Below are 25,346 nucleotides of genomic sequence, written 5' to 3'. Positions count from 1 at the left end.
CGTGTAGCGACGATTTTTATCGCTTAGGAGCCTTGATATTATCAAGGTTTATCTCCTAAGCAATAAAAATCGGCCAAAATGCATGAATATCGCTGAAAAGTCCGCGATATTCATGCATTACCGAGCAAATGCTCTTAGCCATGTTATCCACCTCCCATTGGATAACATAGCTAAGAACTGCTCAGGGCAGGTGTTAGCTTTTGGAGACGCTTAGCGCGAATATCTCCAAAAGTTGGTAATAGGAGATAGCGATGTTAGCGACTGTTTCCAGCCGCTAACATCTTGACACGCCCACTTTGCATGTCATTAGTGATACATTTCTCTGACATGCAAAGCGGGGCCCAAGATGGTCGCTATCTCCTACTAGCTGTCGCTAACTGGTGTTAGCGACAGCTAGGTAATAGGGAGATCATTTTTTCTCCGCTTTCTTGGCATTTAAAGCCAAAAAAGCAGAGAAAAATCCCTTGATAATATGCCCCCTTGTTTGTTAAATATGGCCTGCTGCTTCTCTCTTCCCCTGTGCTGGTCCACAAACTGTCTGCCTAGCACCACACACAGCTTTGCTCCTTCGCTAGTATAGATGTTTTAATGGAGGGGCATTTCTTCTTAACACCAGCCTCAGAGGGGCATTACTATTTGACACAAAGCCAGGTCTGACAATCTTTCTAAATATGGCTTTGCATCATGAAACATTATGGTACCCAAGTACCACTCATGGAATGCTCCCTTTCATGCAAATTAGCACAGAGAAGCGCAAAGTTCTATTTCTGCTGCTACTTAAAGGCAACTGTGCAGTTCGACAAAAAGTTTAGGGCTGGAAAGTAAATGCTTTAGAAAGACTTTATGCTGCATTGCCTCACTTCGAGTGAATTTGCAGCAGAGGAATGTGTGATAAATCTGGCGCCTGGTGTCTCCATTTTCATGTGTCTGTTTAAAGATGTGTTCTATTCTAATGAGGCTCAGTTGAATAAATTGAAGGTAAATTGATTTTATATTGCATCTATGTTTCCAAAATTCTGCTTAAGTGGTGACTAGCAGGATTAGGTAAAAAAAATGTTTCTCTTGAAACGGTCTGGAAATATCGTTTTCTCTCCCTCTCTCTTTCTCTTTCTTTTCTCTCTCCCTGGGGTTAATTTCACTCCGCGCTGTTAGACGCTTTGCTATGGTCAATTTTCTAATTTCTGTCTTGTACTAACCATTCTATTGTTATTCAGTTGTTTTCTCTCCCTGATACTTAGTTGAACCAGAGCACATAGAAATCGGAGATGGAGGGGACGGCTCACTAATATACTCATTTCTGTAAACGTGTGGCAAGAATCAGGCCTACATAGTTACCCGGTGATCACTTTTTTGAGCACAGTAAAAACAGGAGGTTTGCAGAAGGTTGTGTTTGTACAAGCTTTATTTTGAGAAGGCACAATCAAGGCATGTGAGTTATTGTGACAGGTAAACTCACAATGGGCCAGTACAGGCATCATACATGGTGCATTGCCAGCAGCAGAGGTGGAAAAACACGACGTCACCGAGAATAGTAAAAATCGTTGTACAATCCCTGGTCACAAGAACGTAATAAATTACACGCAAGTCAGATTTTCAGTTGCGTTGCTAAGATGATTTAAGCAGCTCTGATGATTCTCTTCTTCTGTGGTGTGTCCTGACAAGGGGATAAAACAGAGAATGATATCTACAGCAAATTCGAATTAATGTATTTAACAAAGAATTAACATATCTTATTATGCAAAATAATATTAATCGCCATGGATGTGCATTCACTAAAATGTTAGAGGAGGCAGAAATGTCAACATGCTTAATCTGACCTCTATTGACATCATAGGGATGACCCCTTTTTGCACCTCTAACCCCTCAACAGCGTCCTCTTTGTTGAGAGGTTATAGGAGAAGGGCAAGGACTGGAAGCAACAGAAAACAGAGAGGGTTCTTATAGGACACTTTACAAACTGTTCCTGCCATAATCTTTATTATTCTGAAAATAGGGAAAGAAGGGGAAATGGCAAAGGCTGCAAAGGGCAAGCCCGGGCTATCAACCACTACCTCGCCTGTGTGCATCATTTAACCCCTTTCCCACTCATGACGGAACCACGCTGTCATGAGCCACGGGTGGCGTGTGCTCATGGCTGCGCGGTTCCGTCATGCTGCAGCCTCTCTCGCCCACGCGGCACTGATTCCCCGCCTGTGCGGGTGAATTAATGAGTAGGCGGAGTCGTGACGGGACCACCCCGTCCTGAACACAGCTCGCCCGTGGCTCATGACGGCGTGGTTCCGTCACAAGCATGGTGGTGCCGCGTTACCCCCCTCCCCCCAGCGCTGCGGCGGAATTACCACCGCAGCCAAGGGGTTAATATTCCTCTTGTTATATATCCCAGGAAAAACCTCTTAGATGACCCCCTCCATGCCTCTACGTTTACTTTTAGGAAACAGGCTGTACTAAGGACAAAGCTGAAGTGCTTAGTTTTTAAAATGAACACAAAGAGGTCTATGCCCCAAAACATTTATCAATATGAAATAATGCTAATATTATATTACTCCTTGTACTCATAACTGCATTTGTGAATTGGCCCCGAAATTCCCAACTCCCTAATAGTAAAGGTGCCCAGAAAGTACAGTCTTTCTATTTATAATAAGTGTACTTGCAACGCCCTTGAATATTTCTATATGGGATCTTTTGTGGTCCATCATTAGGCCTTTCAAGAGAGCAGGAACTGCTACTACAGGAGTACTACTTACAGAAATTCTACTTCACATACTCACAAATGCCTTTGTGAATTGGCCTTATTCAAATTTGACATTATTACAAGGTGCAGGTCTGGACACCAGACTGGGAGAGTGATGCGCATTAATTATCTCCTTATAGTCGGAGGATATATAAGTGTTCTTTTGGGACCTAATGAAAGCTTTGGAACAGGCCTTGAAAACTTAGAGACATTCTGCAACCTACTTGGACTACACATGAATACAAATATGTCATGCCTATATACACTTAAATCATTAGAGGTAGACAGCAAATACCCCAGCTCCTACTTAAAAGGGAACCAAAATCTTCAAGTACTACTGAATGTATATGTACCGGCAAAAAACAGATATATTGGAGGGTGACCTGATAGGAAAGCAGACAGGATCCTAAATATCTATGTATTGTGTGGAGTAAGTAGCCCCTCTCAGTGATGGGAAGGACAGCTAATGCCAAAACGCTCTTAATGTCACACCTTTTCTACCTATTTCCTACCCTACCAATATAACCAACAAATCATTGTTTTACAGAGGCAAACATAGTAATAAAAGTCCTTATATGTGGTGGCAAAAGACACAAATTGCCCGTGTTAAACTACACCTGCCTCTTAACGATGGAGGCCTAAGTGCACTCAACCTGGAAAACGTATACCCACTTGCTCAACTGCAGTGTGTCGCCCACTGGATTGACTATCCGACCTCTTCAGAAGCCCATCATGTGCAAAAGGCAGGGGCGTAGCTTCAGGGGGGGTGTTTAGGGTGATACACCCCGCTAATAAATGTATTCTCTAGTAAATAGTTCGGAACAGGTGCTTTCAGTTGGGTATGGTGAGGTGGCTGTTGGATTTCACCTGGGATCTTTACATGATCACACAGGCAAAAACATACACACATACTCTCTCTAACCTCTCTGTCTTGAAGTTCTTAAAACTGTTGGGTATTTTACAACATATTGTTCTTTAAGTAACAATCCACACTGCTATTTCTTTCCACTGCTCCTTAAGCCCCCTCACGCTCTGCTCTACAAATAATGTATTAACCAGGGTATGCCAGCGTATTTGTTGGGTAATTTTAGCCTCACATCCCCCAAATCTTACTGACCAAGGTAAGCCCTTGGCATAAGGTTCTGGTCGATGACAGCTCACTTCTGCCCTGTATCGTTGCTAAACCACTAAAGAGAGTAAAACCTTCATGCTCCTAATGATTGCCAACCATTTCTGAAAAACAGCATTAGAAAGCACCAAAAAAAAGATTGGCTTATGGTCATGCTTTGCCTTTCTGAGGACCCACGAGTTTGCACAAACAGCTCTGACTGTAGACAAACAAGCTTGTACAAATGAGGGATCTAACGCTAAGTCACTTATACAACAGCCAGAGCCACGGCTTCATTTGAGGCAGTGGTTTCCGGTGCTCCACACCGCTACCTAATTGGTTTCTGGTGCCCAGCACTTAATTGTCAACACTGCACTTATAACAGTATGCCACGTGGTGGCGCTGCTCATCTAATTTAGAAATCAGCATAAAAATGGGTGTTTATGATAATAATACACATTAAAAATGACTAATACCTACCTCCTCAGCCATTCCGTTAGCATTGGAGACCTTGAGTAATCTGAACTGTTGCACTTGCAGGCGAGAGAGATGGCTAGTAGTTGTTTTGGCAGCGATTACATGGGCAGTGGATGGTGCAAAGCTACAGTTGCCTCCTGGTCAGATCTCTGGTACTTATTATTTTACAAATTAAGCACTGCACAGACCTATATATATATTCCAACGTACAAAATACGTACTCCATCCCTAAAGACCAGCAGGGCTGGACTGGCCATAGCTGACATCGGGCGGTTCCGCAGGAGGCTGGAAGGATGGGGTCCGATTTTGCACTGGTGGGGGCAGGTTTTGCAGCAGTGCTGCAATATCGGCTGCGGTAACAAAAGCAGAAATGCATCACACTTACCCACCTCCCTCCTGGGAGGGGCTTTAGGGAGGAGAGGGCTAGACATCAAAATTACCAGGGCTGCTTTGGGTTCACAGTCCAGCCATGCAGACCAGTTTATAAGACTCAATGCCCCGATAAAAACGATTAGGAAAACAAAGCTACAGTACTAAAGTATATGGGGCACTGTTCCAGGTGACTGAAGTCTCACTGCGAGGAATGAGAGTCAAATGGAAGATGGACTTGAGTGAAAGATTCACCGACCAGCAATGGATGCAAATCATTTTAAATCCAAAACTTGTATCAAGAAACCCTAGATTTAAGCTAACACAGCTCAATTTATCAAACCCAGACACCGACTATAAAAACACAAACAGCACCCTCCCTGATAGTTGTCAAAGATGTCATCCGAATAATGCAGACAATTCCATGTGTTCTGGACTACATTTGCTCTTGGCACAACCTGCAAAAAACAACTCAAGAGGTTTCCAAAATAAAAATTGCTCGCACCGCCAAAGCCTGCCTTTTGGGGCTTAAAACTCACACCTAGAAAAATAAAAATGCAGATTTGTCAACCGTGTGCTTAGATCAGTCAAAAGATAAGTGCACATGTCTTGAAAATCTGATGTGGCTCATGCCCTTCACAAGGAGAAGCGGTGTGGGACAAATGGGTGAAAGCTGAATGGTCAGTTTCTCCCGACTGGAAAGACAGAAGAGAGACACATAAAAAATGTTGGATCAGGACATTATTTTTCAGGCCCTAGAAGAGTAGAATGATTACAGACCCCTTGCAATGGAATCATCCCATGAAAGTCACACTAAGACATGCCCCTTCCACCCTGGCACTAGGGCCCCCTCCCACAGACATCCTTGCTGAATCCTATTGCACTATAAGTGGGGCCAGGGGGGGCAGCCGACCGCAGGGAGGGTCCCCCCCCAGGCAGTTTGGGAGGGCGGGGGGTTGCAGGGCCTCGCGCGGCCATTTTGATATTGGGCTTGTTTATTTGTAGCCCAAAAGGAGCCCAAGCATAAATGCTTTGGGCTCCTGCTCCCAGCCACCATTTTAGGTTTGGTGACCTGGTGGCTGGGAGCTTAGGCTGAGGTAGTTTTTGCCCTCCCTATTTTTTCCTCTTTTAATTTTTCTTCTATTTTATTATATGGGTTTTTTCCTTTAGATTTTGTTATCCCTAGATGGCCTTCTTGGGACAGATGAGCAAGGGGTTTTTGCTCTGTATTGTCGCTTGGAGCAGGTGCTGTGCGGGGGTTATTTGAATTTTGACAGGTTTGGCAGAGGTTTGTTGATTAATTGTTAAGTTGGGTTATCGACAGGGAAAGGATAGGTTGGTTAAGTTTAGTTCGGTTACACAGGTTGGGTGATTGACAGCTAGAAAGGGGCAGGCAGGGGAGTTTGTATAACAAACAGGTTGTATTTATAGGTTTATACTGGGTTATACGGTGATGTCATGTTTTGTATTGTTTTAAATATTGTAATGTACGGGTGGGGCGGGTTAAAAGAAGTTTTAGTGGAGGGAGTGGGGTGCGGGGTTAGGTATGTGGTTCATTTAGTGAGGCTTAGTTTTGGAAGGCTTTTGCCGAGGTTTAATATATTGTAATGTGCACCTGTTCCAAAAAGCTGCCTTTTTCATCACAATTCATGGTCTGTGGGCTGCTTCCCCCCCCCCCCCACCCCTCCCTCCCAATACTGTGTCACGGCTTTGCACATTTGAAGTGACTGTTCATTAATGTGCTAAGACATCTGAATATACAAAGCCACCAGCTACCAAAGCATGATTTGTGTCTCCAGTTGTTATTTTCTTAAAGGTCAAAATGACTACTTCTTCTGGATTGACATAATGGAATGTTTTATGATACTCCTGAAACAAATGTGTAATATTGCAAAGTGGTGTATATTCCCAAAAATGTTTTTTTTGCTTTTTTTTTACCTGTAGAATCCATAGTTTCCGGGGAAAATGATGCGAGTGCGGTTTGAAACCACAAGTTGTAACTCAGCAGCGGGTGGAAACTTATTTCCAGCCGCATCTGAATTTCAAATGCACTAGTAATGAGGGCCATAGACAGGGGCATAATACGGACCTCTGCAACCTTTGGGGAGGCTGGAAGCCCCCCAAACCCTTCAGGTGGCCCCAACCCATTGGCGGGGGAGGGGGTGGATCCTACGCAACTGAACAATAGGGGCGACTCATGGCCCCTCATCACAGTCCGCCGGGGTCCACCATTTTGAGTAACACCCTGACAATAGAGCCGTAGTCACAAAGGGATTAGATTACACATAAGTATGGTTAAGGTGTGACAAAAATTGTACCCAAATTAAGCAATTCTCATGTATGTATTAGAAAAAGGATAATTCCATAAAAAAGTGCATGATACACCTCTGTATAATGTGCAACCTGATGCGTGATTACGCACATGAAGGTCTGAACTCGTTACACTTTTGTGCATTTGCAGTGGAGTTTCAGAAATATTCTAAACAAATGTGGAGAACCCTCACTCAATTTTAAATTAGTGACAATCTTACAGTGCTTAATTTGTAAATGAATAAGTGCTGGTGCCCAGTTTTGCTGAGAAGCCCACGGCTGGTGCTATCGAATGTCGGGGTGCTGAATAGCAATGCCTCTGAGTCTTGAATCCCCCTCAAGATACCTCTTAAATCCACTTTCAAGCACCCCCTTCCCCATCATCTGCCTGTCGAATACTCTCTTTTTTCCTGTTTCGTCACTGCTTTCCAGCTTTCTCCCTGTGCTTCTTTCCCCTTTCACGTTTTTCTCTGTCATGGGCTGGGCCGAAGAACATGACGAAAAATAAGTTCCAGTCCCCAGAAATAAAGTACCAATGGGCCCTGCTGGTGAAAGATCACAAAAAAGTGCACATTCATTTGCCAGGCTTTTCACAGCATGTGATGAGTCATGTAAGGGAAGAATCTGAGAAGGAGAACACAGATGCACCTACTTTTATGGAAAAGTTAGAAAGTTTTATGATTGATGCGAAGAGGTATAATTTACACCCTTACTAAGGCATGACTTACACATGGCATAAAATACACTTATTTGCTTTTTTTTTTATACTAACCTAATTGTGTTCTTTAATTTATCCACCGCCAGCAGCAGCAGCAGTTGTAGGCTTAGTAGTGGTCGTAGTGGTGGTTGGAGTAGTAGTTGTAGCTGTAGTGGTTGTGGTAGTGGTCGTAGTTGTAGGTGTAGTTGTAGCAGGTACAAAATAAGGAACAAATTTTGGCCGGAGCCCCATGGCTCGGTAATACTGGTATAATCTTAAATAAATAGGCTGTGGTGAAAAAAGCAAAGATTGGTTAACTATTCTTTTTGTTCAGTTGTACCTGGTTAATTGTACTGCATTCGTCATTGTTACACAGAGAAAGAGGTATATGAGCAAAAAACTGTGATTTTTATACAAACGACCATTTATTAAGTGTTTTAGAGGAGCACAGACCATACATGTCAGGCACGAAGAGTAACTAATATCTGTGCTTCGTTGAACACTTTTGAAATCCACATCTAGTCCTATCTGTTCCATATTTACTTAAAACTGGTAAAAAACATTACAGCTCCTACACATTGTTGAGGTATGCATTGTAAAATAGCAATTCAATGTCATCACTTGGCAGTACATTGTAGGCGATCAATGGATAATAGTTTCTCTGTGTTAAGAGATTTAAGAGTTTCAAGCGTATATACAACTAGCTGTGGGAGGGATGCCAGCCTACGACAGTATTACAATTTGAACTGCGAAAAAAACATAAAAATACAGAAACACACACGCACATATATATATATATATATATATATACATATATATATATATATATATATATATATATATATATATATATATATATATATATATATATATATTCACTGAAAAAACCATAGGTTATAGACCATATATAGTTAGGAATTAGCATTTACAAAACCTTGAAAATTCACTGAAAAAACCATAGGTTATAGACCATATATAGTTAGGAATTAGCATTTAAAAAACCTTATTTTACTCACACAAAACCATTGAAATTCCATATATAGTTAGTTGCACTAACTATATATCGCGCACCCGCAATCCACTGCTGATCATGTCACATATTACATCATTCATGACATGGTCAGTGACATCACTGATGACATCACTGATGACATCTCAAATGACATCACTGATGAGATCACTGATGACATCTCATTTGACATCAATGACCACATCACTGATGATATCATTCATGTGACAATACAATGCATCTCCTCACATTTTAATATAACCTCTGTTTCACCCAGTGTTAAATACAGAGTATAATTTTTGAAACCATTGACACACCAATACTAGTTACTACATACGTACTCACTGATTCCTACGTCTACACACACATTCACTCATTCAGGCATACAATCATTCATACATACAATCACTCATCTTTTCAACACTATCATATGCACTCATACACCTATACAGACACTCAGACTCTGCCACTCATCCATGGAGTTACTCACACACCTAGTCAGTCCTGTAAAGAATCAATCACACTTCCATTTTCTTGTCTATACAGTTAAACATAGAGCACCTTACATTTTCAAACATATACTAACACATACTTACTTTCTTATACAATTATTGATACAAGTACACATTGATCTGCACAGAGTCACACACCTCCCAGCCAGCCACACACACACTCAGTCTCCCATACAAATACTTGGACAATCAATCAATAACCCATATAGTTAATCATATAGCTACTGATCAACACATGCAGCAGTTTACAGAACAACAGACATAATGATGCACAAATTAAGACAGTTTAGTCACTAACCCATGCACTCAGTGAGACACATTTAATCACTCACTCATACATTCAGTCATGCACCTACTAAATCCTTCGTCCAGACACTTATACATCTACTCATTCTTCAATATGTAAAACATATTTAAACTTTACAGAAACACACAGTCACTGGATGATGTCATCAGTGATCTCATCAGTGATGTCATTTGAGATGTCATCAGTGATGTCATCAGTGATGTCACTGACCATGTCATGAATGATGTAATATGTGACATGATCAGCAGTGGATTGCGGGTGCGCGATATATAGTTAGTGCAACTAACTATATATGGAATTTCAATGGTTTTGTGTGAGTAAAATAAGGTTTTTTAAATGCTAATTCCTAACTATATATGGTCTATAACATATGGTTTTTTCAGTGAATTTTCAAGGTTTTGTAAATGCTAATTCCTAACTATATATGCTCTATAACCTATGGTTTTTTCAGTGAATTTCAATGGTTTTTTAATAGCAAATATCATAAGCTGTCGAATGTCAAGTACGTGGTAAGTGAAAACATTTTCGTGTTTATGCACACTGATCTGCTTTGAATGGTGCCCCCCCCCCCTCATTTCTATTAGGAGTACTCTCTCTTTGCACATAGTGAAGGGTAGTTAACGCAGGCCTTTGCCCCCGTTGTAATACGTCGTGCCTGCTTCTCTCTCCATTTGATTGATTGTTATCCAAGTATTTACTGTTTTAGAATTGGTTCTCTTTGGTTCATTCTCTATTTACAAACAAACACAGAGTCGCAATACTCTGTTTAGTCTTCGCAGATAACGAAAAATCGTGTAAAAAAAAAAGAAAAGGAATCGAGCAAAATCAGTAGGCCACTAATGGGATCTCTTTTTGACCTCGCTAAAATAGAAACATTAGGAACAACCCCTCATGACAAATACAAAACTAGTGAGATGAACTGAACTCCACACAATGATGGCTCCAAAACAGCTTGGCTCCGCCACCCACCCCGCCCAAAATAACGATAAAGAGCGGCTGCCATGATTGGTTGCGGAATGGCCACGACGGAGCTACGAAATGGTGCTGCTCTCATGCTAACCCCAGCTTCAGTCTGAATATCCAGAAACACTGTAGACTACCAATTCGATCAGTTCCGGTAGCGCCCCAATGTAACCCGGTAGAGAAGAACTAGCCCTCCCCTCTTTGACTGATGGTTCTTGTTGCCTGTCCCTTCTGTTGTCATTTAACAGAACTATTTAGCCTGCTGAAAGGGGTTGTGTTCCAACCGCTGGTTGGTGGAGACATTTTGACTATATTCTGGACCTGCGTTGTCGCGTAATGCGTCATATGACGCGCCGCGTTAGCGCATCCGGAAGTCATCCGGGGCGCGCAGCGCGTAACGTAAGCATAACAAGTCATGTGACTTGTTAATAAAACTTTTCATTGGTTCATTTTACTTTTCTTATTCTAATGATGAAAGGCTTGGTCATATGACCTAAAAATTACGCTTTTTATTACTTCCGAACATTATTTTTTCTTAAATATATGTTATAATGTTCCAGGCTAATGTACTTTCCCGGAAAATTTACAACTGTCATGCAAGTAAAATATATTCTTTTTTCGAGAAAAAGAGCGTTTCTTCGTCCCATGACGGAACCGTTGAGCAAAAGAGGGTCGACCTGCTGTCTTAGTCGCCGATACGCCTGAATATGAGATTCTTATCGATCACTTTATGTTGCAGGAGTAGAAAACACAACAGCCCTTGACCATTTATCTTTACTGCGTTCCTTCGAATTATACCTTTTACCCTTCATGTAATTGGTCTGCTTTATTTCACTTGCCTTTTACTGATTCTAAAACAGTGACTATTATTAAAAACTTTACCAATGTATATACTACTACCATGTTTTCTTTTAAAAACCTTTATTGTGAAAATTTCATTATACAAATACGAGCCTATAACCACGTGGGCCGGCCACGGAGCAAACTGTAATCGTATATGATGAGTAGACATTTACACTGTAGAGGAACGTAATGGGCGGGCCATTAGGTTGCAAGAACTAAGGTGTCTAACAGTTACGGAATCGGTGGACGTACATTTTATAATTAAAATACGACAGGGCCAGTTACAATAAAATTATCTAGATATACATTTGCGGGCAAGTACCATCGGTGACGTTAATTCGAACTTTCAATAGTACAGTAATCAATAACACATCAGAACTTAATATCAATAGGGATGTCGAAATATTCAATCAATTCTCGTCCCCGCCCGCCATGTGCTTCAAAACTGCATACGTATCTCGTGATTTCAAGGTTCTGCAACTAGTACACAACAAGGAGTTACGAGTCCCATTTATTCCGGCGCCATTTTGGGCGAGGACGGGCAGGTCCAGGATATAGTCAAAATGTCTCTACCAACCATCGACTATGATGATGTTCATATGCTGTATTTATTAGAGTAACACTCATCTGTCCACATGAAATTAATTTGCCACAATCTAAACATGTCATTTTAATCTTTCCAAAGTTTTTCTAAATATTTGGGACCGTTTCCCTTGCCTCTGATGCTGTCAGTGCCACTTCTTTGATGAATGTACTAGCAGGTCAAGGGTTCTCCTCCAAATCTCTCTTTTATGCAGCACTATAATTAATTGGTGCCACCTCTCCATATGACGATGCATGGTATAGTTACCATAACTATATTTTTTTTCGGTTCCTCTGGAGAGTTCATCGTGGCAGATGAAGCGTGTAACGTACCGGGCATTTACCTTTTTTTGCATGTACAGGAAAGGAAAAAAAAAATCGAGCGTCCGAGTTCTAAGGTGTCCCAGGGCCATTTTAGTGGACCAGGCCCAAATCCAAAGAACAGGCCGCCATTTTGAGAGTCCTGTTGCAGCCGCCTGTCGCTGTAGCATCAAGAGCAGCCGAAACTCAGCTGAATGGCAACTGAAACGGTAAAGGGGCGCCCCACTACAGCAGACGAGCCTCCACCTAGGAAGGCCCGTTCACGCCGCCTCCCCCCCCCCCTTCGGGCACCCCACGCCGTTATTCGGAGCAGTATTGTAGGATGGCCACACCAGTGCGGCAACTTGCTAGACATCACCTCGGTGGTAACCGAATCTCAACGCCTTGTGGTGTCTTCTATTCAGAAAACATTGTTATGCTGCCTTCGACCTATTCGCCGCAAGTGCGCACACAACTCAACTGCATAGCTTGCTAGACACCACCTCGGTGCCATCCGGATCTTGGAATCTCAGCGCCTTTTGGTGTCTTCTCTTCAGAAAATATTGTTGCGCTGCCTTTGGCCCCATTCGCACATCGGTCCGCTACTGACGCCATCTCACAGGCTAATGGGGCGCCCCACGCCGACTTTCAGCATTGTAGGATGACCACACCAGTACAGCAACTTGCTAGACATCACCTCAGTGCCATCCGGATCTCGGCGCCCCACTGCAGATGAAGTGCCTCTCAACTATGAAACCACCACGGTGACATCCGGATCTTGGCGCGTTGTGCTGCCTTCGGCCTATTCGCACATCGGTCCGCTACTGACGCCATCTCACAGGCTAATGGGGCGCCCCACGCCGACTTTCAGCATTGTAGGATGACCACACCAGTACAGCAACTTGCTAGACATCACCTCGGTGCCATCCGGATCTTGGCATCTCAACGCCTAGTGGTATCTTCCAGACAGAAAATATTGTTGCGCTGCCTTTGACCCCATTCGCACATCGGTCCGCAACTTAGACATCACCTCGGTGCCATCCGGATCTTGGCATCTCAGCGCCTTGTGGTGTCAGTCAGAAAATATTGTTGCGCTGCCTTTGGCCCCATTCGCACATCAGTCCGCTACTGACACCATTTCACAGGCCAACAGGGCGCCCCACGCCGACTTTTACCATTGTAGGATGGCCACACCAGTGCCACAACTTGCTAGACACCACCTCGGTGCCATCCGGATCTTGGCATCTCAGCGCCTTGTGGTGTCTTCTATTCCGAAAATATTGTTGCGCTGCCTTTGGCCCCATTCGCACATCGGTCTGCTACTGCCGCCATCTCACAGGCCAACGGGGCGCCCCACGCCGACTTTCAACATTGTAGGATGGCCACACCAGTGCGGCAACTTACTAGACACCACCTCGGTGCCATCCGGATCTTGGCGCGTTGTGCTGCCTTCGGCCTATTCGCACATCGGTCCGCTACTGACGCAAACTCACAGGCCAACGGGGCGCCCCACGCCGACTTTCAGCATTGTAGGATGGCCACACCAGTGCTGCAACTTGCTGGACACCACCTCGGTGCCATCCGGATCTTGGCGCGTTGTATTGCCTTCGGCCTATTCGCACATCGGTCCGCTACTGACGCCGCCTCACGTGCCAACGTATTTTCTCCGCATTTTATACCCTATGCAGCATAACAGGTCATGTGACTTGTTTATAAAACTTTTCATTGGTTCATTTTACTTTTGGTTTCCTAATGATGGAAGGCTTGATCATATGACCTAAAAACAACACTTTTCATTGGATGAAAACTTTTTTTTTTCCCAAACGATGAAAGCCCCACCTTGTTTCTGGATGTTTCAGACTGAAGCTGGCTTCAGCATGAGAGCACCACCATCTCGTAGCTCCGTCGTGGTCATTCCGCGAGCAATCATGGCAACCGCTCCCCACCAGAAGCCTACAGGAGTCGGGGGCCCCCAAAACTTTTGATAAATCCTCAAGGCGGAGGGGACGCTTTCGAGAATGGGGTCCAAGACCTAGCAGACAAGCGTCCGATTTCCAAGGTGTCCCAGGGCCATTTCAGTGGACCAGGCCCAAAAAGGAAACAGCCTGCCGCCATTTTGAGAGTCCTGTGACAGCCGCCTATCGCTGCACCGCAAGAGTGGGCGCAACTCAGCTGAATTGCGGCTTTTGACACAGTGGACCAAAAACGGACGGAATGGCAACTGAAACGGTAAAGGGGCGCCCCACTACAACAGATGACACTCCACCTGGAGAGGCCCGTTCACGCCGCCTCCCCCGGGGCGCCCCACGCCGTTATTCGGAGCAGCATTGTAGGATACCAAAACCAGTGCGGCAACTTACTGGACATCACCTTGGTGCCATCGTTCTGCTGCCTTGGAACTATTCGCACAACAGTTTGCTACTGATGACCCACCCCCCGCGACGCCCCACGCCAGAAATCTGGACGTTGTGCTGCGTTGGGACTATTCGCACAGCCGACCGCTACTTTGTTGTTTTTCCCTAAAAATGTTTATATGTTATTACTGTTTTTGTTTTCTTGTATATATTTATAAGTTATTAAAGTTTTATAATCTTACTACTTTGTTGGAGTGCTATATATTTTTAATGTGACACATAATTGTAAAAACTTTGATGTACAAAGAGTCATCCCTGGAATCTTCCGCTTCAGGCTCGGTCCCCTCCCCAATCACAATACAGGATGGTTTTCAGATAATAGGAACGCGTCTGCTGTGACGGATCTCATCGAGTGTGGGCCTTGATCTACTATAACTCCTTTGAAGAGGGGTGATTCTTTACAGCTGGGGCCATAAACTACATCTGCAGGGCTAGCTGATACCCTAGGACCGGCCTGGACAATCGGACACAGAGGAAAAGGAGTGTCAGAGGGTGCGGTAGTGAATAGGGCGAAAGGGAGGTGTCGGGCGGGCACAGGGTGTGATTCTCAGGGAAGAGCAGTGCAGATGGGGGGTGGTTTATTACCCATGCATAAGACAGAGAGCGGGGGTGACCACTGCCTGGGGGAGATGCTTGCGAGGGTGGGGAGTCATGCTAAGGATCGACAGCGTGCACAGAGTGGGTCTGGTCAAGGCATCTAAAATGACTGCCGTGCACGACAAAAGTGTGGCATTTGAAAAAAGGCAAGATGGCGCAGACAATGTTTTTCAACACTTCCTGATTTCCTTCGAATCGAACGTTAACAGACGTTGGGGCATATTACCAAAGTTAAGCGATATTTATCCCTAACGATGCTTAGCAACGATTTTTTTACCGCTAAGCATCGTCAGAAATTATCGCAGATAAACCTTGCTATTATCAAGGTTTATCGCAAATACGATAAAAAACGACCGCAATGCATTAATATCGCTGAAAACTCAGCGATATTCATGCATTACCGAGCTAATGCTCTTAGCCATGTTATCCACCTCCCATTGGATAACGTGCCTTAGAACTGCTCAGGGCAGGTGCTAGCTTTTGGAGATATTCGCGCTTATCGCGAATATTTCCAAAAGTTGATAATAGGAGATAGCGATGTTAGCGACTGTTTCCAGTCGCTAACATCTTGGCATGCCCACTTTGCATGTCATTAGTGATAAATATCACTCACATGCAAAGTGGGGCCCAAGATGGTCGCTATCTCCTACTAGCCGTCGCTAACTGGTGTTAGCAACAGCTAGGTAATACAGATATAATTTTATCTCCGCGAAGCGGAGCGCTGTTACAGATATATATCTTTTTTTGAACGTTAATTTCTCAAAATCCACTGGAGCACATATATTGAGACCTAGCCAAGGCACATCGGACTACCAGTCCCTACAATTTTGCCAAGTTTCGTGCAAATCCATTCAGCCGTTCGATTATTATTATTTTTTTTTTTTTGCCTCGCGGGGCCCTTTTAAAACCTCCACATCAAACCTAAGAGGTCAAGGAGGATCTACTATGCCCCCTTATGGTCATTTGCCCCTTCGCTTTGGCCTCCTCTTGTCTCTCGATCCTACCGAGAGACAAGATGGCGGCCGCTACGGACTGTTTGGAATGTTTACAGACGCCGGAGAACCAATCAGCTTCGCAAACCTCCGTTACGCGAAGCGGAGCGCTGTTACAGATATATATCTTTTTTTGAACGTTAATTTCTCGAAATCCACTGGAGCACATATATTGAGACCTAGCAAAGGCACATCGGGCTACCAGTCCCTAATATTTTACCAAGTTTCGTGCAAATCCATTCAGCCGTTCGATTATTATTATTATTATTTTTTTTTGCCCCGCGGGGCCCTTTTAAAACCTCCACATCAAACCTAGGGGGTCAGCGAGGATCTACTATGCCCCCTTATGGTCATTTGCCCCTTCGCTTTGGCCTCCTCTTGTCTCTCGATCCTACCGAGAGACAAGATGGCGGCCGCTACGGACTGTTTGGAATGTTTACAGACGCCGGAGATTCAAAAGCCGCAATTCAGCTGAGTTGCGCCCACTCTTGCGGTGCAGCGATAGGCGGCTGTCACAGGACTCTCAAAATGGCGGCAGGCTCTTTCCTTTTTGGGCCTGGTGCACTGAAATGGCCCTGGGACACCTTGGAAATCGGACGCTTGTCTGCTAGGTCTTGGACCCCATTCTCGAAAGCGTCCCCTCCGCCTTGAGAATTCATCAAAAGTTTTGGGGGCCCCGACTCCTGCAGGCTTCTGGTGGGGAGCGGCTGCCATGATTGCTCGCGGAATGACCACGACGGAGCTACGAGATGGTGGTGCTCTCATGCTGACGCCAGTTTAGTCTGAAACATCCAGAAACAAGGTGGGGCTTTCATCGTTTGGGGAAAAAAAAAAGTTTTCATCCAATGACAAGTGTTGTTTTTAGGTCATTTGATCAAGCCTTCCATCATTAGTAAACCAAAAGTAAAATGAACCCATGAAAAGTTTTATAAACAAGTCACATGACCTGTTATGCGGCATAGGGTATAAAATGCGGAGAAAATACGTTGGCACGTCAGGCGGCGTCAGTAGCGGACCGATGTGCGAATAGGCCGAAGGCAATACAACGCGTCAAGATCCGGATGGCACCGAGGTGGTGTCCAGCAAGTTGCAGCACTGGTGTGGCCATCCTACAATGCTGAAAGTCGGCGTGGGGCGCCCCGTTGGCCTGTGAGTTTGCGTCAGTAGCGGACCGATGTGCGAATAGGCCGAAGGCAGCACAACGCGCCAAGATCCGGATGGCACCGAGGTGGTGTCTAGTAAGTTGCCGCACTGGTGTGGCCATCCTACAATGTTGAAAGTCGGCGTGGGGCGCCCTGTTGGCCTGTGAGATGGCGTCAGTAGCGGACCGATGTGCGAATGGGGCCAAAGGCAGCGCAACAATATTTTCTGACTGACACCACAAGGCGCTGAGATGCCAAGATCCGGATGGCACCGAGGTGGTGTCTAGCAAGTTGTGGCACTGGTGTGGCCATCCTACAATGGTAAAAGTCGGCGTGGGGCGCCCTGTTGGCCTGTGAGATGGTGTCAGTAGCGGACTGATGTGCGAATGGGGCCAAAGGCAGCGCAACAATATTTTCGACAATATTTTCGGAGTAGAAGACACCACAAGGCGCTGAGATACCAAGATCCGGATGGCACCGAGGTGATGTCTAAGTTGCGGACTGATGTGCGAATGGGGCCAAAGGCAGCGTAACAATATTTTTTGTATGGAAGATACCACTAGGCGTTGAGATGCCAAGATTCGGATGGCACCGAGGTGATGTCTAGCAAGTTGCTGTACTGGTGTGGTCATCCTACAATGCTGAAACTCGGCGTGGGTCGCCCCATTAGCCTGTGAGATGGCGTCAGTAGCGGACCGATGTGCGAATAGGCCGAAGGCAGCACAACGCGCCAAGATCCGGATGTCACCGTGGTGGTTTCATAGTTGAGAGGCACTTCATCTGCAGTGGGGCGCCGAGATCCGGATGGCACCGAGGTGATGTCTAGCAAGTTGCTGTACTGGTGTGGTCATTCTACAATGCTGAAAGTCGGCGTGGGGCGCCCCATTAGCCTGTGAGATGGCGTCAGTAGCGGACTGATGTGCGAATGGGGCCAAAGGCAGCGCAACAATATTTTCTGAAGAGAAGACACCAAAAGGTGCTGACATTCCAAGATCCGGATGGCAACGAGGTGGTGTCTAGCAAGCTATGCAGTTGAGTTGTGTGCGCACTTGCGGAGAATAGGTCGAAGGCAGCATAACAATGTTTTCTGAATAGAAGACACCACAAGGCGTTGAGATTCGGTTACCACCGAGGTGATGTCTAGCAAGTTGCCGCACTGGTGTGGCCATCCTACAATACTGCTCCGAATAACGGCGTGGGGTGCCCGAAGGGGGGGGGAGCCGGCGTGAATGGGCCTTCCTAGGTGGAGGCTCGTCTGCTGTAGTGGGGCGCCCCTTTACCGTTTCAGTTGCCATTCAGCTGAGTTTTGGCTGCTCTTGATGCTACAGCGACAGGCGGCTGCAAGAGGACTCTCAAAATGGCGGCCTGTTCTTTGGATTTGGGCCTGGTCCACTAAAATGGCCCTGGGACACCTTAGAACTCGGACACTCGATTTTTTTTTCCTTTCCTGTACATGCAAAAAAAGGTAAATGCCCGGTACGTTACACGCTTCATCTGCCACGATGAACTCTCCAGAGGAACCGAAAAAAAATATAGTTGTGGGAACTATAACATGCATCGTCATATGGAGAGGTGGCACCAATTAATTATAGTGCTGCATAAAAGAGAGATTTGGAGGAGAACCCCTGACCTGCTAGTACATTCATCAAAGAAGTGGCACTGAGAGCTTCAGAGGCAAGGGAAACGGTCCCAAATATTTAGAAGAACTTTGGAAAGATTAAAATGACATGTTTAGATTGTGGCAAATTAATTTCATGTGGACAGATGAGTGTTACTCTAATAAATACAGCATATGAACATCATCATAGTCGATGGTTGGTAGAGACATTTTGACTATATCCTGGACCTGCCCGTCCTCGCCCAAAATGGCGCCGGAATAAATGGGACTCGTAACTCCTTGTTGTGTACTGGTTGCAGAACCTTGAAATCACGAGATACGTATGCAGTTTTGAAGCACATGGCGGGCGGGGACGAGAATTGATTGAATATTTCGACATCCCTATTGATATTAAGTTCTGATGTGTTATTGATTACTGTACTGTTGAAAGTTCGAATTAACGTCACCCATGGTACTTGCCCGCAAATGTATATCTAGATAATTTTATTGTAACTGGCCCTGTCGTATTTTAATTATAAAATGTACGTCCACCGATTCCGTAACTGTTAGACACCTTAGTTCTTGCAACCTAATGGCCCGCCCGTTACGTTCCTCTACAGTGTAAATGTCTATTCATCATATACGATTACAGTTTGCTCTGTGGCAGGTCCACGTGGTTATAGGCAAGTATTTGTATAATGAAATTTTCACAATAAAGGTTTTTAAAAGAAAACATGGTAGTAGTATATACATTGGTAAAGTTTTTAATAATAGTGACTGTTTTAGAATCATTAAAAGGCAAGTGAAATAAAGCAGACCAATTACATGAAGGGTAAAAGGTATAATACGAAGGAACGCAGTAAAGATAAATGGTCAAGGGCTGTTGTGTTTTCTATTCCTGCAACATAAAGTGATCGATAAGAATCTCATATTCAGGCGTATCGGCGACTAAGACAGCAGGTCGACCCTCTTTTGCTCAACGGCTCCGTCATGGGACGAAGAAACGCTCTTTTTCTCGAAAAAAGAATATATTTTACTTGCAGGACAGTTGTAAAATTTCCGGGAAAGTACATTAGCCTGGAACATTATAACATATATTTAAGAAAAAATAATGTTCGGAAGTAATGAAAAGCGTAATTTTTAGGTCATATGACCAAGCCTTTCATCATTACAATAAGAAAAGTAAAATGAACCAATGAAAAGTTTTATTAACAAGTCACATGACTTGTTATGCTTACGTTACGCGCTGCGCGCCCCGGATGACTTCCGGATGCGCTAACGCGGCGCGTCATATGACGCATTACGCGACAACGCAGGTACAGAATATAGTCAAAATGTCTCCACCAACCAGCGGTCGGAACACAACCCCTTTCAGCAGGCTAAATAGTTCTGTTAAATGACAACAGAAGGGACAGGCAACAAGAACCATCAGTCAAAGAGGGGAGGGCTAGTTCTTCTCTACCGGGTTACATTGGGGCGCTACCGGAACTGATCGAATTGGTAGTCTACAGTGTTTCTGGATGTTTCAGACTGAAGCTGGGGTTAGCATGAGAGCAGCACCATTTTGTAGCTCCGTCGTGGTCATTCCGCAACCAATCATGGCAGCCGTTCTTTATCGTTATTTTGGGCGGGGTGGGTGGCGGAGCCGAGCTGTTTTGCAGCCATCATTGTGTGGAGTTCAGTTCATCTCACTAGTTTTGTATTTGTCATGAGGGGTTGTTCCTAATGTTTCTATTTTAGCGAGGTCAAAAAGAGATCCCATTAGTGGCCTACTGATTTTGCTCGATTCCTTTTCTTTTTTTTTACACGATTTTTCGTTATCTGCAAAGACTAAACAGAGTATTGCGACTCTGTGTTTGTTTGTAAATAGAGAATGAACCAAAGAGAACTAATTCTAAAACAGTAAATACTTGGATAACATTCAATCAAATGGAGAGAGAAGCAGGCACGACGGATTACAACGGGGGCAAAGGCCTGCGTTAACTACCTTTCACTATCTGCAAAGAGAGAGTACTCCTAATAGAAATGAGGGGGGGGGGAGCACCATTCAAAGCAGATCAGTGTGCATAAACGCGAAAATGTTTTCACTTACGACGTACTTGACCTTCGACAGCTTATGATATTTGCTATTAAAAAACCATTGAAATTCACTGAAAAAACCATAGGTTATAGACCATATATAGTTAGGAATTAGCATTTACAAAACCTTGAAAATTCACTGAAAAAACCATAGGTTATAGACCATATATAGTTAGGAATTAGCATTTAAAAAACCTTATTTTACTCACACAAAACCATTGAAATTCCATATATAGTTAGTTGCACTAACTATATATCGCGCACCTTCAATCCACTGCTGATCATGTCACATATTACATCATTCATGACATGGTCAGTGACATCACTGATGACATCTCAAATGACATCATTCTTGTGCTAATACGATAAACCTCTTCAGACTCTAATATAACCTTAGATACACTCAGTGTATACAGACACTCACACACTGCCACTCATCCATGGAGTTACTCACACACCCAGTCAGTCATGCAAAGAAACAATCTCACCTCCATTTCTTCAACTATACAGTTAAACACACCTTACTTATTGAAACATATACTAACACATATTTACTCTCTTATACAATCCCTGATACAAGTTCACAATGATCGATACAACCACTCACTCATTCAGTGGCTCTCATGCACAGTTATTTATATATGCCAACTCTCACATGTACTGTGTTTTACATATGTACTTACTATGACATGTAGCATTGAGATATCCATTCACTCATGCACACAGTCAACTGCCTATGTAGCTGTTTCCACATGCACTCTTGAACTCATACACCTAGTGAATAAACTGCTCACACATCTATGCATAGAGTCACACACCTTCCAGCCACCCCCACACAAACTCAATCTCCCATATAAATACTTGGGCAACCAATTAATAACACATATAGCCTCTCGTATAGCTAATGATCAACACATGCAGCAGTTTACAGAACAACAGACATAATGATGCACAAATTAAGACAGTTTAGTCACTAACCCATGCATTCAGTGAGACACATTTAATCACTCACTCATACAGTCAGTCACGCACCTACTAAATCCTTCATCCAGACACTTATACATCCACTCATTCTTCAATATGTAAGACATATTTTAACTTTACAGAAACATACAGTCACTGGATGTTGTCATCAGTGATGTCATCAGTGATGTCATTTGAGATGTCATCAGTGATGTCATCAGTGATGTCACTGACCATGTCATGAATGATGTAATATGTGACATGATCAGCAGTGGATTGCAGGTGCGCGATATATAGTTAGTGCAACTAACTATATATGGAATTTCAATGGTTTTGTGTGAGTAAAATAAGGTTTTTTAAATGCTAATTCCTAACTATATATGGTCTATAACCTATGGTTTTTTCAGTGAATATATATATATATATATGTGTGTATATATATATATATTCACTGAAAAAAACATAGGTTTCAGGCCTTATATAGTTAGGAATTAGCATTTAAAAAAACCTTTAAAATTCACTCAAAAAACTATAAGTTTTAGGGGTGTTATAGTTAGCTGGACATTTCACTCATACAAAACCATTGAAATTGTGAAATTGCTCCTATATAGTTAGTTGTACTAACTATATTTCGCGCACCCGCAATCCACTGCTGATGATGTCACATATTACATCATTCATGACATGGTCAGTGACATCACTGATGACATCTCAAATGACATCACTGATGACATCACTGATGACATCATCCAGTGAATGTGGTTTGCTTCGTTATTTAAATATGCATTATATATATAGCAATTTGCATTGAAGAATGAGTGGATATATAAAAATAAATATTTGGATGGAGGATGTAGTAGCAGTGTAATTGGCTGTTTACTTGACCAATTTATAGTGTCTCACTAAATATAGTGGATAGTGACTAAACTGTTTGAATATCTGTATCACTTTGTCAGTTGTTGTGTAAACTGGTTCTCCAGTTGGTTACTAGCTATGTGAAAGTCTGTATTAGTTATTGATTAGTTAACTGAGTATTTGTATGGGAAAGTGAATGTGTGTGTGGTTCTGTGGGGGTGTGTCACTGCCCAAAGATGTGTGAATAGTTGATTCACTAGATATATGAAGTTAAAACTACATGTTCTAACAGTTGTTTGGGTGAGTGAATATCTTTATGGGTGTGGTGATGAGCAAATATATTTCTCAATGGTACATGTCCAACAAACTAGAAAAATAAAAGGCAGTGTATGTGTCAGTTGTTGTATATTAATAAGTATACATAAGACTCAATGATTGTGTGAGTGACTGTATGGATAACTTTATACTTGTAATAATGATTTTATAATTCACTAAGTATGACTTACTATCTAAATAATAGATGATGTTGTGTTTGTATAAGTGTGTAGCTAAGTAAATATGTAAGTATGATCCATTGTTTGCATAAGTGAGTAGGATGACTTCATATGTGAATAGGATGTGTGCTGGTGTGTAATGTCGATTTAGGTGTATAAGTATTTTTGATAGTGTTCTATTGTTCATTGACAGCATGTATGAGTGAATCTACAGGTAAGTGATTAGATGTGTGTATACATCTATGAATCACTGAGTGGGTTTTTAGATACTTGTATTGCTGTAACAATGGATTCAAATATGATACTCTGTATTTTACAAAGAGTGATGAAAGATTTTACTAGTGTATGAAAAGGTGTATGTGATTGTCACGTGGATGATGTCATCAGTGATGTCATCAGTGATGTAATCAGTGATGTCATTTGAGATGTCATCAGTGATGTCACTGACCATGTCATGAATGATGTAATATGTGACATCATCAGCAGTGGATTGCGGGTGCGCGAAATATAGTTAATACAACTAACTATATAGGAGCAATTTCAATGGTTTTGTATGAGTGAAATGTCCAGCTAACTATAACACCCCTAAAATTTATAGTTTGTTGAGTGAATTTTAAAGGTTTTTTAAATGCTAATTCCTAACTATATAAGGCCTGAAACCTATGTTTTTTTCAGTGAATTTCAAAGGTTTTTTAAATGCTAATTCCTAACTATATAAGGCCTGAAACCTATGGTTTTTTCCAGTGAATTTGCAAGGTTTTTTAAATGCTAATTCCTAACTATATAAGGCCTGAAACCTATGTTTTTTTCAGTGAATTTCAAAGGTTTTTTTAATGCTAATTCCTAACTATATAAGGCCTGAAACCTATGGTTTTTTTCAGTGAATTTGAAAGGTTTTTTAAATGCTAATTCCTAACTATATAAGGCCTGAAACCTATGTTTTTTTCAGTGAATTTCAAAGGTTTTTTTAATGCTAATTCCTAACTATATAAGACCTGAAAGCCCACCAGGAATCTCCAGTATGCGCCAAGGGACTGCATTGCAGAGAGGTGTAATGAAGCCACGCCCCTTTTTACACCTCTCTGCAACGCAGCCCCCGTGCATGTTTGAAGAGGGGGAACTAATTCCCCTTGCATACTGGGGGCCCCTGGGGGCCAACTAGCACACCTTGAACCTCCAGTATGCGCTAGGGGGCTGCATTGCAGAGGTGTAATGAGGCTATGCCCCTTGTTACACCTCTCTGCAACGCAGTCCCCTGGCGCGTTTGCAGAGGGGGAACTAATTCCCCTTGCATACTGGGGGTCCCTGGGGGCCAACTAGCCCACCAGGAGCCTCCAGTATGCGCCAGGGGGCTGCATTGCAGAGAGGTGTAATGAGGCCACACCCTTTTTTACACCTCTCTGCAACGCAGCCCCCGTGCATGTTTGAAGAGGGGGAACTAATTCCCCTTGCATACTGGGGGTCCCTGGGGGCCAACTAGCCCACCTGGAACCTCCAGTATGCGCCAGGGGGCTGCATTGCACAGAGGTGTAATGAGGCTATGCCTCTTTTTACACCTTTTGCAACGCAGGCCACTGGCGCGTTTGCAGAGGGGGGACTAATTCCCCTTGCATACTGGGGTCCCTGGGTCATATCTGCCCAAACGCCGAAATTCCGAACGATTAAAAATGACTTTTCTTGAGAAACATTTGGATTTGGATTATCATGTCCTATACTTTGGAATTTTTGAAAGACTGACTTTGAGGATGCTATAAATTACTCAAGTCTGCCCGAATTGTGTGGGTAAAATTGATACCTAGTCACTTTGAATAAGAATGTACTTACGTCTCGTCTAACATTTGGAAGAAATATCTAGTTATATGACAACAGGATACCGACATAACTTGAAGGAAATAAGAACGCCCTGAAGAAGTCCTGTTGTACAGAACGAAACGTGTCAGCTGGCTGTGGTACATAAACTTAAGGAAAATAAAAGCATTTTTATATACACCAAGATTCAGCGCTT

General features: G+C 43.3%; 1 long non-coding RNA gene across 1 annotated transcript in view; it reads right to left on the bottom strand.

The window, feature by feature from the left end:
- Positions 1 to 1,384: 1,384 nt before the first annotated feature.
- Positions 1,385 to 25,346, bottom strand: part of LOC144819701 (uncharacterized) — a 42,858-nt gene continuing 18,896 nt past the window's right edge. Inside the window, exons 3-4 of the long non-coding RNA XR_013607518.1 lie at positions 7,768 to 7,980; positions 1,385 to 1,654 (exon numbers count right to left, since the gene is read on the bottom strand). This is a non-coding gene — a long non-coding RNA (uncharacterized LOC144819701). The remainder of the gene's footprint in view (positions 1,655 to 7,767; positions 7,981 to 25,346) is intronic.

This window comes from Lissotriton helveticus, chromosome 2_1 (genome assembly GCF_964261635.1).
Source record: "Lissotriton helveticus chromosome 2_1, aLisHel1.1, whole genome shotgun sequence".
NCBI lineage: Eukaryota > Metazoa > Chordata > Amphibia > Caudata > Salamandridae > Lissotriton > Lissotriton helveticus.
The sequence above is the reverse complement of the archived record's forward strand: the minus strand, read 5'-3'. Positions and strand labels throughout refer to the sequence as shown.